The sequence below is a fragment of the Nothobranchius furzeri genome, chromosome 8, assembly GCF_043380555.1.
Source record: "Nothobranchius furzeri strain GRZ-AD chromosome 8, NfurGRZ-RIMD1, whole genome shotgun sequence".
Classification (NCBI taxonomy): domain Eukaryota; kingdom Metazoa; phylum Chordata; class Actinopteri; order Cyprinodontiformes; family Nothobranchiidae; genus Nothobranchius; species Nothobranchius furzeri.
The window spans coordinates 55,482,214-55,505,134 of NC_091748.1; the positions used below are offsets into that span (position 1 = coordinate 55,482,214).

General features: G+C 41.9%; 2 long non-coding RNA genes across 3 annotated transcripts; both read right to left on the reverse strand.

Annotated features, from left to right (window-relative positions):
• Window positions 1-12,964: 12,964 nt before the first annotated feature.
• On the reverse strand, window positions 12,965-13,479 carry LOC139071398 (uncharacterized). The gene is made up of 3 exons (XR_011521299.1): window positions 13,400-13,479; window positions 13,103-13,288; window positions 12,965-13,037 (listed from the first exon to the last, which is right to left on the reverse strand). It is a non-coding gene; the product is annotated as an uncharacterized lncRNA (long non-coding RNA).
• Window positions 13,480-17,966: 4,487 nt separating this feature from the next.
• On the reverse strand, window positions 17,967-18,547 carry LOC139071399 (uncharacterized). Of its 2 annotated transcripts, XR_011521301.1 has the most exons (3): window positions 18,402-18,547; window positions 18,105-18,290; window positions 17,967-18,039 (listed from the first exon to the last, which is right to left on the reverse strand). It is a non-coding gene; the product is annotated as an uncharacterized lncRNA (long non-coding RNA). The 2 variants fall into 2 exon arrangements; XR_011521300.1 differs by lacking the exon at window positions 18,402-18,547 and having other exon boundaries at window positions 18,105-18,390.
• Window positions 18,548-22,921: the final 4,374 nt, after the last annotated feature.

Sequence of the window (22,921 nt, forward strand, 5' to 3'; positions counted from 1 at the left end):
CTCTCATCCGAGAGGCTTCTTCGGTTCTAAGGTCAAATGGTGGAGAGTCCCAGATTTAAACCCAGTGGGAGTTTCCCCCCGAAGAGGGAACAAAAGACCCCCTGATGATCTTCTACATAAACACAATGAGGTTGTCAGTATCCAAATGCAATCGTAGATATAAACACACACATGTTTTTAAGAGGATCTTCTGGTGACAGAATAGGTTTTTATACAATATCACTCTAAAACAAACCATTCCGCTAATTTTTTAACCCTCCCACTGTCTTTGTAGGGTGACCCTGCGAGGAAAGTTGACCATTGAGCAGGGTTGGTGGTTTATCCCTTGAGGTCCATATGGCAGGGGTGAGGTGGTGCTCACTCCTCACCCCTGCCACGTGGACCCAAGAGATAAACCATCAACCCTGCTCAATGGTCAGCTTTCCTCACAGGGTCACACCCATTAGGACAGTGGGAGGGTTAAGGAAGTATAGAGCTCCACAGCGCCATCTGGTGGAGCCCAGCCCCACTGGCCCCCAATGCAGAGACGTCACTGAGTATTTCCCCTCTTATTTAACAAGACCACTCAAACAGAAACACAGTTATCCTTTTGGAACTGAGGTGCACTTTGGCACTCTTTACTTTCATGATTCCCAGTCCCCATGTTAGTCATTTTCCATTCACTGAGCATTTCCTTTCCATTACCATCCCTGTTTGGCTCTGGCTGATTCTAATTCTGTATGTTTACCCAGCTTTTTGAAAACAGACTCTTTCTGAGGGGCTTTACAGACGTGTGTGATTTAATCAGGTTGAAAAAAGTTTATTGCAAACACATAAAACCTTCTGTTTGGCTTTTTTAAATAGGGAAAAACGAAGTATAAAACAAAAGTGCTAGACCTTGTTTGTTCACATAAAAAGTCCATTTGTGTCTCCGCAAAGCCCCTGAACATGGTTGTTTACCACAAAACCCTCTCCATTTCTATGTTTCACTTGCATTTCCCTGTTTATGTGAGAGCAAAACAAATTAAAGGCAGCAGATTAATAAGTGATCTTAAGCGAATGTTCTGACAGAATATGAAGCATATGCTCAGTGAGATGCAAGTGCACATAAAACAAATGGAAACTCACAAATAGATGTAAATTTGTGCTGCTTTTTGAAAACAGAGGCAGTGACACGCTCACTAAAAATGTCTTTCAAGTTGAGTGACAAATTAAGAGTTATCCAGGGACTTCATTGATTAATTTAATTAATGAACAGAGGTGAAAAAGAGGGAAAATTGTTAAAAAAAAGAAACTCAAGAAACTTTTGCTAAATTAACACTTCAATTAATTTACAGAATGAAATCCCAAAAGCTATTTTTTTTCATTATTTTGTTATTACTCAGTTTTGATTTTAAGCCAATCTGAATTTGAAATAAATATTTCATGCCTGTGATGAAGAGATGATAAATCTTCTCATCCAAAGACATTAATAAGTAAATATCCTAAAACACTGAAGTCAACCATTAAAGAAGTACCGTAAATCCTCTAATACAGGCCTGGGCCTGTATTTGACTCAAGCTCATCAAGCTCCAGGCCTTTATTGGAAGGAGGACCAGAATTAGAGGCAGGCCTCAAGTTCTATTTGAGCAAAATGAACTAATGGTTCGCTGGAGTTTTTGACAATTAAAATTGCTCCCACATTTTCAAAGTTAAACACATTTCTTTTAACAATGGTAGTTTCTGCTTCAGCCCTCTCCCCCCTCCCCCTGCGCAGCGGCCGCAAACTCACTGATGCTCCTGCAGCCTCTCGGAGTTCCTGCTGCTCTAAACATTAAAATAATTATTTCATTTTCTGTTCCTCACTTCTGATTACCTTCAATGGTGTCTGTTTGTTGCAACTACCAGGTACAAAAACTAACTTGTTTTTATTTGACTATTATTCTGTCCTGCCTGTTTATTATCTTCCTACATCTCCTCTCAATCCTAAAGAAAAACTGCTACCTGGGTTCATATATATTCACCTTATGAGTTACCTTTGAACTGCAGTTCTAAAAGATCTACCGACCGCAAAAACAGCGCAGTGCTCGCGGCCACATCAGTTAGGTGCGTCGCCAAGGACAAAACAGGTGATGCGCCCTGATCCGCAGCAGCGAAACGCATCAGGCACAAAAAAAAGAATGAAAGACAGAAAACATGAAAGGAAATGAGCCGACATGAACAATCGCGTGTTAAATTAGTTTTTGAGGTGGCGACACCTGATTTGATAACGTTACTGTGGCCGTGCTCAGGACGCAGATGTCTGGAGCGCGTCAACAATCAGAGCTTTGCATGCGCAAGCTGGTTAAGGTTAGGATGGGGGTGAGGGGAATGTTAAATTGCTAGAGGGTAAAAGTCACAAATTGGTTAAATGTCCGTTTTACGGCGGGTGTCAGTACCGACGCTCTGCACCGTGCGTTGCCTCCCGACGCGCAGGAGCTTGTCACCTGCTGACAGCAGGCTGCTGTCTTTTCCGTGGACTGCATCTTGCCGGTCATTATCACGTGACAGCGACTAGTCGATGACAGGCATAACAAGTCACTATAGAGCGGTGAAGCCAACTAGTGACTAGTTCATACAACCCCTGCTACTGCTCCCCAGAGTGTTCTGCAGCATAATCAGCACGTTCTCTTTGAACTTGATATCAAATTTTCGCCTCCTCTTCATCTCCGCACGGTTAAAGTTACCCACACGGTCTATCACTGGCAAATCAAAAGTGAGACGGATGACACAACCACCCTCTGTACTTGCTTGTTACCACATTCCACCCGGCCACAATAAAAAACCAGCCATTATTCACATCCGCCGACTCCAACACCGGCCAAAATATGATACCCGGCAGTTAATTAGATACAGGCTAATATTAGAGGATTTATGGTAATTAATGCATGAATTCACTTGATAGATGTGCGGAATGCTGATTCCTGCAGGAGATTAGGATTAACATAGAGATTATCAGAGTGTCATGGGTATTTAAATGCACCCTCATTCTCCTGTAATAAAATATATGTTCTGAAAGACCACCAGGAAACACGTTCCCAGTGACTTGTAAGGATGTGTCTATTGCCTACGTTAGTTTTTTGGCGTTCTCAGTTTAACAGCATAATAACATTGATGCAATACTCAGTATGTGTTCAGTACTTGTGCAATGCCAGATTTACCCAGCATGTCTGTGTCTCTTTCAGTCGTTCTGGAACCCAAGTTCTTAACTTTTATTCATGTTTTTTATTGGTCAAAGGTTACAATAATAGCGTACTGTCTATACGTATATATGGTGGGTACAGAATTTGATATATGTGAATGTGTGTGTGAATGGGTGAATGGCTGGTTGTGTTGTAAAGCACTTTAGGGGGTTCCAGGACTCTAAAAGGTGCTATATCAAATACAGGCTATTTCCGTACCCACTGTACATGTACCTTTGTTATTATTTGTCTTCAAATTATTCTCTTAAGTGTTTGTGCTGCTGTAACAAGTGAATTTTCCCGTTCTGGGATCAATAAAGTCAATTCTATTCTATTCCATTCTGTGCAGTTTTTTATACGCTAAACATTTCACTCTCGTTAATAAGCTCATTTAGCAACAGCTTTGCCTTATCAGAGATCACCCTTCCATGTCCTCTCCATTCTGCAACCAAATGTAGCATTTTAATTAACCCACCATGACAAGGGTTCTTGGCTAACAAACTCTGATCCACATTCATCTTACAAATGCTGGCTAATGAGGCTCTGGGTTTTACTTCAGTCCGGTGGCATTTTCTGTGTTTTCTGGGGTTGTACTTGCAGAGCTGGTTCCCTCTTCAGTGTTATGGAGTGAAAATCCTCACACACACAGCTCTAACACTGTGCTATTCAGTGTTAGACCTAGGATGACACAGACTAGTTAATTTATGAAGCTTCTATCATATATCGATATAAAATATTAATATAAGCGATAGAAGATCATACACCAACGAGCTTGGTCTATGATTAATCTACAGATTAATACTTAATTTAAGATACTTGAATTAATAGCAAAAGTTTATTTATTAAACAGAAGATTCAGTAAGATTATTTTCATTTGATAAATGGAAATGCAACCCTTTTCTGTGTTTCGTTTCAATAATGAGGCAAGTTTAAAAATGAAGGAAATTTTATTACTAACAATTTTTAAACGAAAGATTTGAAACGACAATTATAAAATGACAATTCATGGATGGCAATTTTAATGACAATCTTTAACAGTTTTGATATTACTTGTTTAAAAGCAAACCTGTGACTGAATGGAGCTAAAATGAGAATGATGAGTTTTGGATGTGTGAATTTCTCAGAAGGTTTCTTTCAGAGAGAATGAAAGTGTTCTGGGTGGAAATTATGTTTTGCAGATAACTGCATTATTTTTGAGAGAAGCAGCATCAAACGCATTCTGTCGAGGTCTACCTCACCCAATCAGAAGACCCCCATTTGGATCCGAAGTGTCCAGGTGGAGATGGGTTTCTTCCAGGCACGAGGTTGGTAGAAAAACCTCTAGCACGACCAGATCGGTTCTGAGATGTCTTCTTGGGTCACTCGATGTATGAAGCATTTGGCAGATGAACGTTCTCGTCTTTAACTTAACTTCAGAAATCAATGACTCTGGTAGAGTCTTCGTTAGCTGGTGACAGCTTCATTTATTCTTTGGCTATTCTTGACGGCGTGACAGAACAGCTTGGCAGAGGGTCAGGGCGGCCGTCCCTGGCTCCTCAGGATGATGCTTGGTTTCAGAACTGAACGTGAATCTGTGATGGTTACAGTTTTACCAAAAGCTCTCAGAACCACTCCCACTCCCTCCGGAAGAAAGCTTACTCATGCGTCAAAAATATGTTATTTTTTATCTGAACTCTGTGTTAGCTGAATGGGTGAACTTGACCTTGTTGCTAAACACATCTTTAATCATTATAATAATTATTATTACTATACCCAAAGCTTATTAATCCATTTCATGTAATTAAAATACCTTTATATTAACCAAGTGGTCATGTTATGATCATTACATTAAACAGTAATAAAATCAATAAGTTTATTATTTATTAATCTAATTATTATCATCACGACATGAAGTGTCCTTCTGGACGGAACAGCAGATATGATGTTATTATCTTGAGCAGACATCGTGGCTCCTTGGGTTAATCTGTGGATTCAAAAAGTACTGTTTGACCCAGCTTGACCCAGCTGGGCAAATGTGACCTTTGCCACACATCAGAGAGCCTTCATCACGCTACATCAGCATAAAGTGAAAATCCCATCCTGTTCTACCAATAGATTCAGAAACAGAGAGAAAAATATGCTCTATGGTGACACGTAATCCCTAAAATCTAAGAAAACCCACAGCGGTACCTCGCTGTCACACACATTGTTCTTCATCTACATGTGCCAGAGACACTACGTTCACCTGGCTGCTTCATGTTCTGCTTTGCATTTATGAGAAATCTCCATGGGCCAATTATCATGACTGTGACCGGATCACTGATTCTTAACATGACAACAGCAAACACAAATCAGAATGTACTCGTGTGAAATACAGTTTTCTAAATTAAATTAAAGTGCTGCAAAATTAACAGAAAAAACATTCTGATTCAAAAAAGGAAACGGTTTGGTTGGAACTATTCAAATTGAAAAACTAAATTTCTGTTTAGACATTTAAAGTGTCTTACCATTACAACTGGAGACAGCTCAGTCTGCTGCCTGACGAAAGGAGGGGGAATTGCTCCAGGGCTTTATGGGTGAGGTTTGTTATTATTTTCTTAGCAGTGGTTCTGCATCTGCTGCTGTATATGTCTAGCCTTGTGAACTAGACCAAATTCTTGCTTTGCAAAGTGAATATAAAGTCTGGCTTGCCAGGCTAGTAAATGTCCGCAAGAGAGGAGAAACTGAAGTCATACCTAACTTTCTGCTGCACCTTCTTGTCAGCCTCAGAGCAGTTTTCAAAATGGACAGTTACATGAGATGGAAGGATGTTTTCCTCTACTCAGAGGTAAAAAGAACAGCAAATCGAGCTGTTGGTGAGCCTTTTTGATGATAACTGACAGGCTGATCCATCCATCCACCCATCCATCCATCCATCCATCCATTGTCTGAACCTGCTTTGTCCACATAGGGTCACGGGGGGGGGGGGGGGGGGGGGGTATCTCCAGCGGTCAGTGGGCAATCAGGCGGAGTACACCCTGGAGCCAGTCCATCGCAGCTGACAGGCTGATCCAAAGACTAAAATGCTTCTGAGTCCTAATCTGTATTTTTGCATAATGCTTCTTTATAGTTAAATTGTACACCATTTACATATTAAGGGGTCCACAGAGTACTGTTTTTACAATTGAAAACTACTCTTTCAGCCTCTATAAACTATATAAAACATTGTTGGGGCTCACAGTAGCCCAGGAGCCATAATAAATGGTCACACTCAACCCCATGGATAAGGTCTGCAATGAAAAGACTGTTTTCACCACCCACTCGGCTAGTACATGTAAATAAAATGAACTGCAGGATCATGGACAAAGATGTGGGAGCATGGACAGTGTGAACAAGCATGACAAACAAGCTATCTGTATTCATTCATGGTCTGGATGTACATACTGGATCGTTAGTAGAACCCCATCATTCTTTTTTGTAGTTTTCCTCTAGTAAGAGTTAGCAGTAGCTCATATAGAGTTAGTAGTAGCTTTAGCTAGCATTAGCAGTAGCTTGGACTAGGGTTGTTGCGTTGTCAGCATCATAGTGACCAGTATAGGTGATGTTGAAGTGGATTGGGATATGCAGATTTAAGGTGGTGTGTCTTGCGTATGATTCGTTAAACTTCTCAGAGCAAACCGTTTCTCCCTCGTCTTTACAAAATTTACTGATTTACATAGGAGAGCAGGCCAGAGATGGCACAGGGGTTGCAAAGATTGACCGGATTGACTATTAACCAACGCTGCGGTTAACCCACCGTAATGAAGTCTCCAACACCGTAATAAAAAATTAAGACATTAGCAGACCAAAGCTAAAGTGAAACTGAATGAATGCATGCATCAACAACCACTCGGACTGCTCCGTTCACTGTTGCCAACCGTTTTTGACTGAAAGTAGCTGAAGTTCCCCCAAAAGTTGCTAGATGTCACCAGATGACATAATGTGCTATTTGCATATGACGCAATGATGTCATCTGGTTTTCGTGATGACGTCACCACGTTTGCATCATGACATCACCGGTCTTGTAGAGTAAATCAAATAAAACCTGCGTAATTTAATTTAAAAAAATATTTAATTTATTTTTTTTATGTTTTATTAAAATAAAAACCCCATAGAATGCAAAACAGCAGCCTTTAAAACATCAAGAAAAGATGGCACAAAAAATGGAAGGAATATTTTTATTTTGTCTGAAGAGAATGGATCTCTTAAACACAAAATATTAAATTGATAGGAATGTATGTATTTTATTAATTAATTAATTTATTTATTTTGCCTTTATTTAACCAGGTTGGTCCCATTGAGATACAAGATATCTTTTGCAAGGGAGGCCTGGCCAAGACAGACAGAGCAGCAGCACAATTTACAACATTAATACATTCACATTTAAATACATTTCCACATAAACTCAATTAAAACATGAACACACTGTCTGGATTCCAATGACCTAATCAGAGTCTTAAATCCATTCAAGGAAACTCAATCCTTGATTTTTAGATCTTTCTGTAGTGAATTCCATGTAGATGTAGCAGCAAAGCTAAAAGCCGTCTTTCCCAGCTCTGTGCGAACCTTAGGAACAACAAATTGCAAAAGTTCACTTGAGTGGAGGCTGAGCTGATTCTGCTTTCTTGATAAAATACATGATAAATACAAAGGCAAATATCCACATACAGCTTTATAAATAAAAACATACCAATGTATGAGTCGACATACCCGCAATGAAGACCAATTCACTTTTGAATATAACAAACAAAGATGGGTAAGAGGCCGACAGTTTGTTTTAAAGTGCAAGGCACCATGATACACACTGTCCAACATGCTCAAACAGTGCACAGGGGCATTCATGTACAAGATGTCTCCATAGTCTATTACAGACATAAATGTTGATTCTACTAACCTCTTTTTTACCGTAAAAGAAAAGCAAGATTTATTTTTGTAATAAAATCCTAATAAAAATCTCAATTTTTTTGTTAAATACTGGATATGGAGCTTGAAAGATAACTTATCATCAATTAAGAAACCCGGATATTTAAAACTAGAAACTAGTTCAATCTGATGACCCAGACCAGTAGAAATTGACTTATTCTCTGTTTTACTTTTTGACTGAGAGAAAAACATAAGTTTAGTTTTATCAACATTTAGTACAAGCCGCAAATGGCACAATTGTTCTTGTACTTGATCAAATGCTGATTGAAGATCCTGAGTTTGTCTTACAGTATCATTCTGTTTTTTATAAAAGTTTTAAATGTGCTACGTTATTGAACTCATCATAGAGTTCCAATGTTCCTTGAATGCACCACAGGTGGTGCGAGACATAGATATGTTATGTATATAAACACATGTAAACATGTATATGTGTTTCTTAGGTGTGTTCTTGCTGTGCGTTATTTCTAATTCCATGTTGTCGTTCTTTTTTAAAACACAGAAACGGTTTTGTTACCTGTTATTGACGCTACAGTTTCGCTGACGGCTGCCGGCTTCTTCTTCTTCTTCAGAGAGGGGAGAGCGGGCAATAGAGGGCGACAACGTCCTCTGCTGCCCGCAGATAAACGGAAAAGGAAGTGACGCGCCACCATCAGCGTCAGCCTGAAGAAGCCGGCAGCCGTTGGCGAAACTGTAGCGTCAATAACAGGTAACAAAACCGTTTCTGTGTTTTAAAAAAGAACGACAACATGGAATGTATATGTGTTTATATACACATATATATATATATATACACACATATATATACACACACACACACATATATATATATATATATATATATATATATATATATATATATATATATATATACATACATGTCTATGGTGCGAGAAGCCAGCAGCTGAGTGTTACACTGCCTGCACGCACATGCGCAGAACATTTTCTTTCTGATCCTATGGAAGGAAGGACAGTCCTGTCACTTCAGATGCATCTCTAATCTGCAGGTAAAGTTGGCAACAAAGTTGTAGTCAAAGTAGCTGAGGGGGGTCAGAAATGTCGCCAGATTTGTCGCTAGGTGGCTTTTTGAAAAAAAGTCGTTAAGGGGGTCTGAAAAGTCGTTAGAAATGGCGATAAAGTCACTAAGTTGGCAACACTGGCTCCACTTCCACCTAGGAATTGCTTCAAGTGTCCTCTGAAGAAATATTTCAGACTCCCAAAGATGCTAAAAGAGAGAGAAATTCAGAACAATGGCTCATCCATCTGCAGAGCTGGCAGAAAAAAAAGTTGCAACACTCCCAACTTGTTATCATCTCTGAGATAATCATGCAGACAAATAAATACTAATTAAAGGTGTGGAACACCAAAAAAAAAGTTTAATGATAATTTTTGTTAATCAGTCACTCTGAGTTTTTCATGCAGGTTGAACATGAAAATAATCTCCTACTCCTATCTCCTGCATTAGCTTCTGCTAGAAAATAGACGTGAAACTCTACTATTAGGAAAGCCTACGTCACACTTTCACTTAACATTCATGGACTCACCCATCATGACTCACAACGGGGAAGGCTGTTGTTGGTTTAGCGTCCAGGAAACAACAGAGAACATCTCGACTAGTAGAAGCTAACTGTTAGCATTAGCAACTCCACCACACAGCAGAACTCCTCCAGGCGTGTGTTATTTGTGGAGGTAAAACATCAATATTGCAAACAGTGAAGTGAAGTAGAGTGAATTTGTCTAAGCAAACATCTCTGAAAAGGAACAATAGATATTTCAGGGATTCACAACCTTTATAGAATGTAATTATACCTTCTATCAATAATTTATGGGATGTGTGTGTGATTTATACATGTTAATACAAATGTGAAATCAATTCATGTAAAATAATCATGGTGATGGTGGAACCGTGATTATTTCTCAGACTATAATCGTACCACTAAATTTATAATTGCTGCAACTCTAGATGGCATAGACATTTGGTATGACATCAGGTATGCTAACAACAAGAAGGTAAATTATGGTTAATTCTACTGCCCCTTTAAAGCTTTCTGAAAATGATCAAAATCATTTTTATCTTGATTAAGCTTTTAAGCCTAATTGGTTCTGGCTCAATCATTTCCCCGTCAAACATTAAGTCTAACCTCCACTGATCTGCTTAAAAAAAATAAAACATCGATTTAAGTGACATGTAGCAGATATTTCACCACCAGCTGTCAATCATGCTGTCACGGGAGTGTTTTTACAGGAAACCAACACCTTCCTGCTCTTATCTTTCCTTTCAGTAGCAGCTGCTCCAACCCAGAATAACATTAGGCTTTTGGAGATAACAAGGTTTCCCCCTCGCTCTCCTCCATCATCTGATACCATCAGAGGGTATAATTAGACAGGTAATGAAGAGCAGAGAAATTCCTGGCCCATCCTTCTTAATGAAAAGAACTCTAACAATGCAAATCCAGGCTCTTTGATTGCTCAGATGCCTGAAAGATTGAAATAATTTTAACTTTTAAAGTATCAGAGAAAGCAAGAGAGCCCCTCAGAGCTGGTAGATGATGAGATGTAATTTCTAATTTGTAGCAGGAAAGCTAGGGGTTTCCCTGGATGAATAAAACGAGTAATAAAATAGGGAATTAGTACGTGATGAGGCTGTGGGCTCGTCCACCCACTCCAGAGATGGCCCTTCTCTGTCTGGTCTATTGTACCTTGTTGTTGCTTCTTTCTTTCATTTTCTCCTCACATGGTTTTCTTCTGCCTTCTTGATCAGATTTTTCTGTGCTTATCCTCTCTGCCTCAGTCAGTTTCATCCCCTCTTATTCCCTCTTATTTTTTGAGGAATGGGGAAGTCATCTGCAGGCAAGACGATAGCAGGATGGCGTATAACTGTTGCATGTGGGTAGGCTAAATTGAACTCATGAGGCAAATTTAGATGGCATAAAATAAAGAAGCGACGAGTTTTACTCAGGGTGTAAACTTGGAGGTCATAGTCGATGGAATTTCTGTCACTATTTCAAGTCCTGCTGATAGATAATAAATAAAAGACTAAAGCACGAAAAAGCTCACAAGGGACAGAAGAGGACTTGTAGAAGTTTAAGAACCAGAATACACAATTATCCTAAAGTTGTGTTTGTCAGTCACATAGAACCACACACGTCAACCTGTTTATTCCTGCTTTTTGTCAACAAGTTTTATTTTGTATAAAGTTCATGTTTTATTTAACAGATTCAATCCTGCTAATTTGTTATGATCTTCTCATATGGACTCGATGTGTTGCTGCCATGGCAACAGTCAGCAAACGAAAGTATGATGTCATTTTATACAAAGCAGATACCCAGAGAGACGATAACAGATATTTGATATATATATATATATATATATATATATATATATATATATATATATATATACTTATTTTGGCCAATAGGAGGGGACCTCACCTTCCTTATCTTTCACCTGGAAGAGACCACATTTTACCTGGTTTATCTCAGAGGACAAATCCACGCTCTGCACCAGAAACCCAGACACTGATTCCACTTGAATTTCTATTACCTCTATTTTTAGATACTTGCCTTTTTGAAGGATTAAACTTTAGAAACCTGCCCTTCCAGTTTTAAAGTGACAGTGTGTATTTTTACCATTAATCTCTGGAAATATCCACCAAAATGTTGTTGAAAAGGAATAAAATGATGGCTTTGTATCTTGTAATCATAAAATTTTGGTCTAAAGTGCATAGGTCAAGGGTCTAGTGTCTTTGACGGACACCATATTAGACGCCACGTTTCCTTCTGGTGGTCCTGCGCCTGTCGATGACATCACACTAGATGATTGGTTGAATGTACAACTTATGAAAGTTACGTTAAAATGTTCAACAACATTTAGGCATGAGAAACATGATAAACTCTTCCCAAAACATATGTGAAATTACAGAATCGAAAAAGAGATGCAACATATTTTGGCCAAGTGGTATTGTCTAGTACAGGGGTGGGCAATTATTTTTTCCATGGGGCCACATGAGAAACAGAAAATATTGTGGAGGGCCAGGCCAAAAGGCTGAAGTCAATTATGCATAATATTAATGGTATTTCTTTATAAAAAGCAGTAAATACCATCATTTTTTCAAGCTGGTAAGAGTAGACTAAATGTTATAAATGAGCAAAAAGGAAAAAGTGAGGTTGGCTTACAAAAATGTGATTTATTCAAATTTCCCAAGGCAATGGTAAACAAAGTGTGCGCATTTGGTTTTTGTTAAACATTTGTGACTTATATTAGTTAACAGTTTCAGTCACATTCACTCCAAAACACATTTTGAGTTTCAAATGTTGTTGGAAAGAGGTTCTTAGCATTCTACAGACACACAGTATTGTCTGTAAAATAAAATCACTGAACTGTGATCTTGAGAAAGAGGTTTCAAACAAACGTGTCCCAGTTCACTGCTAGTTGCCTACATTTGTCGTCCAAACACCTTATTTCGTGTTTTTAAGCGATTTTTTTCTTATTCAGTGTGAGAAATCTCGTCTCTGCTGGGCTTTAATGAGTGCATCAAAGTCAGGTTGAATGTCTGAGGTGGAGATGCGAAGCACAGCTGACAAATGATCATCAGTGAGAGAGGCTCTATACCTGGATTTTGTAAACTTCATCAATGAAAATATTTGTTCACAAATGTAGGTAGAGCCGAAGAGAACCAACATCTTCTGATCATGTCTCCTCAGGTTTGGAAAGTTCTCCTCCTTAAGAGAAGAGTAGAAATCCAGCAGAGATCCTGACTTAAAGTGCTCTGCCAGTACTGCATCAGACTGCAGGTCAATGAGTTCCTGTCATGTTTGAGGGTAATTTCTTGACCCACGACATGAAGAATCACCACCGAGAGACAGAAGGTAAGTTTAAATGATTTATTTTGAATGGGAGAGGTAGCCGAAGCTTCTGCAGGACTGGAGGGATCCGTGGGGTCTGAGAGAGGAAAAGAGGTCAGAGTCTGGAGCAACGTGAGACGATGATGAAAAAATAAGGCTTACTGTTTCCTGGATGATCCGGTATTTTGTGGGGGGTTAGTCAGACCTGGCTGGATGGGGAGACCGAGGAGCTGCAGGTGGATAGGTGGGTGACGGAGAGCTGGCGATCAGGGGCAAACAGCAGGACTGGAATGTGGTTGATGGTTCTGGAGGTATAGCAGAGAGTGGAGATGAACAGATGACTGGAACCTGGAGGAATCAGGAGGGCAGAGCAGGTTAACTTCCAGAAGGGCAGGAACAGGTGGACAAACAAATTCTAAAATAGTTTTTAGGAAGATCAAAAGGAGGGCTAGAAACTACCCAAGACTGAGTATCATCTGGCAATGGTGAGATGTCCAGCTGCTCCTTAAATCCCCTGATCGCTGATGAGCTGATTTGGTACAGCTGGGCTCTCCAGACACACCCACCTGCAAACAACACTCAGCAGAGATGGTTATGCAGCACAGATCATGACAGTACCCCCCCCCCCCCTCAAAGGCCGACACCCGGCGGCCGCGCAGACGAGGAGGAGGAGGCAGCAGCAGAAGACCGAGCGGCGTCAAAGTCTCTGATGAGAGAAGGGTCCTCAATCCAGGAACTGGGGACCCACTGGCGATGTTCTGGACTGTAACCCTCCCAGTCCACCAAGAACTGACGCCCCCGGCCCCTGGGCCTGACGTCCAGCAGGCGCCGAACACGAAAGCCAAGTCCACCATCAGTGAGACGAATAGGAGAAGGGGGAGCAGGAACAGGGCACAACGGACTGGACGAGACAGGTTTCAGGAGGGATACATGAAAGACAGGGTGGATCTTCAAAGACGGGGGCAGGACAAGACGGACAGAACAGGGACTGAGAACCTCCTGAATGGGATATGGGCCAATGAAGCGAGGTGAAAGTTTCCTAGTTGTACCCTTGAGACCAATATCTTTGGTTGACAGCCAGACCTGTTGACCTGGACTGTACACGGGCGCGGGTCTGCGGTGTCGATCTGCCAGCCGTTGGTTGCGCTCTTTGGTGCGCTGAAGGACCGCCCGGGTTTGGATCCATGTTCTCCTTGCCCGGCGGATAAACTGAGGGACTGTGACAGAGGAGGATAAATCCGAAGGGAACAGGGGAGGTTGGTAACCAAGGGATGATTCAAACGGGGACTTACTGGTTGCAGTGGAAACGTGGGTGTTGTGCGCGTACTCGATCCATGGGAGTTGGGTGCTCCAGCTGGTAGGGTTTGAAGAGCAGACACATCTGAGCATAGCCTCCAACTCCTGATTGAGCCGCTCGCACTGACCGTTAGTTTGGGGGTGGTAACCAGAACTCAGGGAAACACGGGCCCCCAATAAGGTGGCAAACTCCTTCCAGACCCTGGAGAGGAATTGGGGGCCGCGATCTGACAAGATCTCTGATGGGATGCCATGAAGCCTGAAAACATGGGTTATGAGGAGGTTAGCGGTTTCAGTGGATGATGGAAGGGATTTCACTGGAACAAAATGACAGGCTTTTGAAAATCTATCGATTATAGTGAGAATTGCAGAAAAACCTTTGGAGAGGGGTAGGCCAGTAACGAAGTCCACTGCTATATGCGACCATGGGCGAGATGGAATGGGGAGAGGATGTAACAGTCCTGCCGGGGGTTGATTGGTGGTTTTATTACGGGCACAGACATGGAAGGCGTTGATGTACTCTTTAGTGTCACTAAACATGGAGGGCCACCAGAATGACCTGCGGATCAGGGCGAGAGTGCGACCAATTCCAGGGTGAACGGAAAACTTGGCAGTATGTGCCCAGTGGATCACTGCTCCTCGAACCTGTTGAGGCACAAACAGTTTATTGGGAGGACCATTACCTGGGTCAGGATCAGTGCGTTGGGCGTCCAGAACTTTGTTAGTGATGTCCCAGGAAACAGCTCCTACAACACAAGATGGAGGAAGGATAGTGGCGGGTTCAATGTCTCTGTCTGAAGCGTACTGGCGGGATAGAGCATCTGGTTTGACATTCTTTGATCCGGGGGTGTAGGAAATGATGAAATTGAAGCGTGTGAAGAACAGGGACCACCGGGACTGTCTGGGGTTTAACCTCTTGGCCTCTTTCAGGTAAGCAAGGTTTTTATGGTCTTTCCAGATAATTATGGGATGCTCGGAACCTTCAAGCCAATGGCGCCACTCTTCCAGAGCCAATTTGATGGCTAGCAGCTCTCGGTCTCCCACATCATAGTTTTGCTCCGCCTGAGAGAGTTTCTTTGAAAAGAAAGCACAAGGATGTAATAGATTATCTGAAGGTGACATTTGAGATAGGACAGCACCAACGCCAGAATCTGAAGCGTCGACTTCCATGGTGAACTGAACAGACGGATCAGGGCGAACCAAAACAGGAGCTTGAGTGAAACGTGTCTTTAACTCCTGAAAAGCCTCTTCAGCGTTAGCTGACCACACAAAGGCTCTTTTAACAGAAGTCAACTGCGTCAAGGGAGATGCCACCTGGCTGTAGCCACGAATAAAACGCCGATAAAAATTTGCAAACCCGAGGAAACGTTGAAGCTGTTTGCGGGTAGTGGGAGTTGGCCAGTCACGGACAGCTTCAACCTTTTCTGGGTCTGTTCTCAGCTTTCCCTTCTCCAGAACAAATCCCAGAAATTTCACTGAGGAAACGTGGAATTCGCATTTTTCAGCCTTGACGAAAAGGCGGTTCTCCAGAAGGCGTTGTAGGACAGCGCGGACATGTTGATGGTGTTCGGAAACGGTACTGGAAAAAATCAGAATGTCGTCGAGGTATACAGTGACAAATGAATTGATATAGTCAGAGAGTACGGAGTTTACCAGGGACTGGAACACTGCGGGAGCATTGGTCAGGCCAAAAGGCATGACAAGGTACTCGTAGTGGCCCAGAGGTGTCTTGAAAGCCGTTTTCCACTCGTCACCCTCCTTGATCCTTACAAGATGATAAGCGTTGCGGAGATCTAATTTGGTGAAGATGGTTGCATTCTGTACAGGGTCAAAGGTGGAGGAAAGCAGAGGCAGAGGATATTTGTTCTTGACTGTTATTTGATTTAACCCTCGATAGTCGATACAAGGACGCAGGGAACCATCTTTCTTTGAAACAAAGAAGAACCCTGCGCCCAAGGGAGAAGTGGATGGACGAATCAGACCTGATGCTAAGGACTCAGAGATGTACGTGGTCATGCATTCATGTTCAGCTTTAGAAAGACTGTACAACCTGCTGGATGGGAATGTGGCATCAGGAAGCAGGTCGATACTGCAATCATATGGACGATGGGGAGGTAAGGATGCAGCTCGATCTTTGCTGAAAACTGCTTGTAGGTCATGATATTCTGATGGCACTGAAGAAAGGTCCGGAATGGGTGGAGGACTGGAAGCAGGAACCTGGACCGGAAGGCTAGCGGACAACAAACAGTGGGACAAGCAGTAAGGACTCCAAGCAGCAACTTGACCAGTCTTCCAATCGATGTGGGGGTTGTGCATGCTAAGCCATTCATGTCCTAAGACGACTGGAAACTGAGGAGAGGGAAAAACAAAAAATGAAATGATTTCTTGGTGGTTACCAGACACTTGCAACTTGACAGGCTCCGTTCGGTGGGTGATGGTAGTGAGCGCGTTGCCATCCAATGATGAAACCTGAACTGGAGTGAGAAGAGGTGTCGTTGGAATTCTCAGTTTAGTGACCACAGACTGATCTAGAAGATTCCTCTCACAACCAGAATCAAGCAGGGCTGTAGTTAAAAAAGGCAGCTGATTAAAAAAAACAGAGCAGGTAAATACAAACCGGGAGGCTTCTTTGTTAGTGCTGCTACCCACCAGAACTCCCGGACTTACTGGTGGACTCTCCCTTTTGGGCGAATTGGACAGTTAGGTAGAAAGTGACCAGACAAACCACAGTACAGACACAGTTGGGAGGAGATGCGACGTTGTCTCTCTTCTGGGGTCAGACTAGCCCGGCCTATCTGCATGTGAACCTCTGGAGGAATTGCGGCAGAAGCAAAAGCAGACGGCAGAGCTGGAGGAATAGTGGAACGAGCGGTCTGATGGGTATGATAACTGGGCAGAGCAGACCTGGGACGGGTCTTGAGTCTTTTCTCAATGCGAATAGCCAGAGTGATAAGATCCTCCAGAGTGCCAGGTTCAGGACACAGGGCTAGTTGGTCCTGGATTTTGTCGTGGAGGGCTTGAGTAAAAGCTCCTTTTAATGACTCCTCATCCACACTAGAAGTGATAGCTAATGTTCTGAATTCAACTGCAAAGTCTGAAACCGTTTGTTTTTCTTGCTTCAGATTCCAAATGGCCCGGGCTATTTCTGAGGGTGTCTCTGATTTACCAAAAGTTCTATTAAAATCTACGAGGAAGTTGTCTAAGGAACCTCTAAGGAAACTAGGTTCCCGACTTTTTGCCTCAGCCCATTGTAAGGCAGGACCTCGGAGCAGACCGACAATGTAAGAAATTTTTGCGGGATCACTAATAAATGCTTCTGGGGTTCTTTCAAACGCTAACATGCATTGGAGAAGAAAACAACGTATTTTGCCTGACTCACCGGAGAAGGTATCGGGAGGAGGCGAGTCTGCAACCCAGAAGTGCCAATATGTAGACGGACCAGGCTGAACCGGAAGTAGTTGAGGTGGAGGTGGAGAAACTGAAGCAGCCGGAACAGATAGCTTTTCATTTAGTTCCCTTAATCTGGAGTCTAACTGGAACAAACGTTGGTTAGTGTTGGCTTGATGTTCGAGGAGAGTCTGTATGGATTGTTCATGTTGGGCAAAAGCTGTGGATATAACGGACGGTAGTGATTCGACAGCGGGGTCAGGAGTTTGGCCAGATGATTCTGTCATGTTTGAGGGTAATTTCTTGACCCACGACATGAAGAATCACCACCGAGAGACAGAAGGTAAGTTTAAATGATTTATTTTGAATGGGAGAGGTAGCCGAAGCTTCTGCAGGACTGGAGGGATCCGTGGGGTCTGAGAGAGGAAAAGAGGTCAGAGTCTGGAGCAACGTGAGACGATGATGAAAAAATAAGGCTTACTGTTTCCTGGATGATCCGGTATTTTGTGGGGGGTTAGTCAGACCTGGCTGGATGGGGAGACCGAGGAGCTGCAGGTGGATAGGTGGGTGACGGAGAGCTGGCGATCAGGGGCAAACAGCAGGACTGGAATGTGGTTGATGGTTCTGGAGGTATAGCAGAGAGTGGAGATGAACAGATGACTGGAACCTGGAGGAATCAGGAGGGCAGAGCAGGTTAACTGCCAGAAGGGCAGGAACAGGTGGACAAACAAATTCTAAAATAGTTTTTAGGAAGGTCAAAAGGAGGGCTAGAAACTACCCAAGACTGAGTATCATCTGGCAATGGTGAGATGTCCAGCTGCTCCTTAAATCCCCTGATCGCTGATGAGCTGATTTGGCACAGCTGGGCTCTCCAGACACACCCACCTGCAAACAACACTCAGCAGAGATGGTTATGCAGCACAGATCATGACAGTTCCAGCTGCACATCACTGGGAGCATTATCCACACTGCAGGTAAAGGGAGAGGAAATCATGCGCATTTCATCCTCGATTGTTCTGAGATCTTCAAAACGCCTTGAAAACTCACCATGTAATGCTCCTAACATGGATGAGTACCTGCTGAGGTGATCAGCTGATGGTGTGACTTCGTTCAGGGTTTGCATGTGAGTGAGAGTGTTGCTCTCCAGTTGACTTGAAAGAAACTGCAGCTTTCTCATGAAGGCTTTCACGAGGCTGTGCATTTCATGAACAAAAAGGCCCTTGCCTTGCAGTTTGGTGTTCAGTTCATTCATCAGTGTAGTCACATCAACAGCAAATGCAAAATCTGCCATCCAATCCTCATCTGAGAGCTCTGGAATGTCTTTGCCTTTCCTCTCGCAAAACTCTCGAATCTCTGTTTTCAAGTCCCAAACCCTCTCCAGCACTTTCCCCAGGCTGAGCCATCTGACAGCTGTGTGGAGTCCTCCAAAAGAGTGACAAACTGTCTGTGATTCATTGCCCGTGCCCTGATGAAGTTTATATTTTAGTAACAACATCAGTAACATGGTTGATTTTTAGCACTGACTTGCACAACACATGTTGGTGTATAATACAATGCAAAAACACCTATTTTTGATCTGCATTGATTTCTGTCACTTTATCTTGCATGCGTTTCAAAAGTCCAACATTTTTCCCTGTAAGATTTGGACAACCGTCTGTTGTGACACCTGACAGTCTCTCCCATTTCAATCCCAGAGTGTCCATGCACGTATTTACCTCTGTAGAAAGATCACTCCCTGTCGTTGTCCCTTTCATCGACCGCATTGCTGCCAGCTCCTCTGTGAGCTTGAAGTCCGTTATCCCCCGGACAAATACGAGCAGCTGGGCTGTGTCGCGGACATCACAGCTCTCGTCTAAGGCCAATGAGAAAAAGTCAAAACTTGCCACTTCACGTTGCAGCTGAAGCTCCAGGTTCCCCGCAATGTCCTCGATCCTCCTGGTCACGGTTCGCCTGGACAGCGGGATTTGCTCAAATGCACCTTTTTTACAGGGCATATTAATGCGGCAGAGTCCACCATGCACTCTTTGACAAACTCTCCCTCCGAAAACAGCTTGCTGATTTTAGCTATTTTGTGGGATATCACAAAGCTGGTCCTGGTTGCTGCATCCCTGGATGTGTGAAGCTTAGTAAAAAAAAGCCTTGCTGCTTTTGCAAATTTGCTAGCAAAGCTTCGGATGTCCGTGCCCTCTCAGCACCAGACAACTTCTTGTATTTTGACGAGTGTTTCTTGTCGTAATGCCGACTCAAATTGTAGTCCTTAAACACGGCAATCTCCTCCCCGCAAACCAAACACACGGCTTTACCTCCGACTTCAGTAAAAAAATACTTAGCAGTCCAATTTTTGTTGAAAATCCAGCATTCGGCATCTATCTTTCTTTTTTTTTTTTTTTTTTTTTTTTTTGCATGAGCGGACATTTCTGGGGGCTACAATCACCATGTCAACCGCGGGCACCTGTTGCTATACGTATTGCGTCATTGTGTACGTAAAAAAACAACTTCAAAATAAAAGCAATGCAGCCTTAGTCCATGCATGAGGTAAAATGAGAAAATACATTTATTTTGTAATTTCCAATTAACCTTACGCGGGCCGGTCAAAGTCAACCAAAGGGCAGTATGTGGCCCGCGGGCAGTAAAATGCCCAGGTTTGGTCTAGTATGATGACATCATCATCAGGCGCAGCACCCTGAGCAGATGCGGAAAGTACAACGCCCGAAAACTACAATCAGCATTGCGTTCTCATGATGGAATTACCTGAAGGACCATCAAAGTTTGAGGAGTCACAGCGAGGTTGCATGATTTCTGCTCCACAGGTAACAACATTTACCGTAATGTTTTTGTAAACTACTGACAGCCACGCAGATATGGTGTGAAACTACCCTGAAATATTTTTACTGCCCCCTAGCAGCAGAAACACTGCCACTTAAAGTGTAATCAGTTTTGTCACTCAGTTAAATTAAAAAGCATATATCGTACATATGACATCACAGTATAATGTAACTTGGATGTGTTTGAAGTTAAGATCATTTTGTTTTTGCAGCATGCATGTATTCTATAGTTTATTCTTCCAAATGTGCATGTCAAGTAATTTAACAAACTAGCAAACAGAGTCCTGATGAGTGCTGCATCTTTATGCTTCTAGGGTTAGAGAGATCAGACAGAGCTAACAGGCCGATTAAAAGCAGATTGTTGCGTGAACAAGGATCTTTTTCAAAGACTCTCCTCCTCGAGAACAAGCTCAGCCTCAACACATCTCTGGTCGGCACTCTGAAGTTAGTACCTGTTAAATGACTCAACAGTATAATGACAAGTTACACAGACGGTCCCATGTGGTTTTGAAGGTTTTATTCACCTGTGTCCTAAATAATTAAATAGCTTTACGCTTCTTTCATTTTAAACTGAATAAATGTTTTGTGCAGATTTGCAAAGTGACAAAACATTTGATTTAATGAAGTTCCATTCAGATTTCAAATATTGCTAATCGCTACAACAAGGTAAATAAGAAAGTGACTATTTGCAGTAACACCATGTTGCAAAATTGCAGTTAATACGATGAAAAAATATGTTTGTTTACTTATTGGGAAAACTCATGTCTTTAATTTGAATTTGGGAAAATGATTTAAAAAGTTGATAAATCTTTCAACAAACTTAAAGTAGGAAATGAACAAAGGAGGGCTGATAAGTTTTCAAACATAAGAGACACTTAATCCTTGCTGCATACTGGATCTCAGATGAACGTCTTTTATCTCTTTCAATCCAAAGACCTGGGGCAGAGACTCTCTCCAGCTCATCGAAGGTGAATTTAGAGCAGAGGATTCTAAAATTTTGTCCTGAAGTTTAAAAAGTCAGCTTTCCCACAGTCTGCTGTTCTTAACCTGAGAGACAACGACAGAAATAAACTTGGAAAGACGTGTTCTGTAGAGTAATTTAACACTTTCAAACTGCACGGTAGATATCAACCTCTGTTGTGTGACTCATCTTCATTTATAACCGCTGGACTCAGATAACCTTAGAAATAATCTTACTTTCATGATAACTACAATTATTTTACATGAACTGATTTCACATCTGTATATAAATCACACACACACACACACACACACGCGCGCGCGCGTGGGCGCGCGTTCTATAAATGTTTTGAAGCCCTGAAGACATCTATTGCTCTTTTTCAGAGATTCTGCTTAGAAAACTTCATTTGTAAAATCAAAGTGATGTCTGTAATTTTTAAGTTACAGTTTAAAACTTTTAAAATACTGTAGGTACAGAACGTATTCATACACTCGTCAATTTTTCACTCTTTGTTATATTGCAGCCATTTGCTAAAATCAATTAAATACATTTTTTCCTCATTAATGTACACGCAGCACTAGTGGTGTGCATCTCTACCTGCCTCACGATTCGATCCGATTCCGATTATCTGCCTAACGATGCGATTTGAGTCTGAAATGCATCACGATTCTTCACACAAAAATTTTCATTACTTAGTAAAAGCAGTAGAATAGTTTTCAATTTCTTTTTGATTTCGAAATCCCTGAAAAACAGAACATTCATCTATTCACTATAGTGAGCAATAATGTTTAAAGTGTGCTGCCTATAATTACTTAAATAATATAAGAAATAATGTTTTCGGTAGAGCAGCTTTAAGATAGAAAATTACTGAACTTAAAAATAGTAAACAAATACTGTGTTAAGTGATTCTTTCACATCCAGGATCCCAAAACCGAAATTAGCCCAGACATCCGATTTAAATGTAACGGGTACATCTTTGATTACTGGTAATGTTGGCCCTATCCCTGTCCGCCTTTTCTGTTTTAAATTGGCGCTAGGGCAACGCAGTGCGCATGTCATTGCAACTCTGCCCCCAGAAGTAATTATAAAACCTCAAAACTTTATTGTCTTGCATAGACATAGACCAGGGGTTGGCAACCTGTTCCCATCAGAGAGCCATTATTACCCATTTCCCACAGTAAAGAAAACACTGGGAGCCACAGCAGCTGCGGCGTTGTGGGCGGGGCCTACCCTCAGACAGCAGAGAGCTGCTCACAACGGGTGACAGCAGCCAGTACCGGTCGCTCGTGTACGTCAAAGTTATCTTTCATAAGAAGATAATCAATAAAATGATTTATATAAAATGGATCCAGAAGTTGTAGCCCGTCTCTGCCTACAATATTTTGATATTTTTCACCCTGTTGATGGTTTTACTGAGCAGGTGCCACTTTTGTCATACGTTTCTTTTTAAAACATGTTTAGACTGTTCAGAATACAAATCCAGGCTCTGTCACGTTTGATTGTTGTAATTAA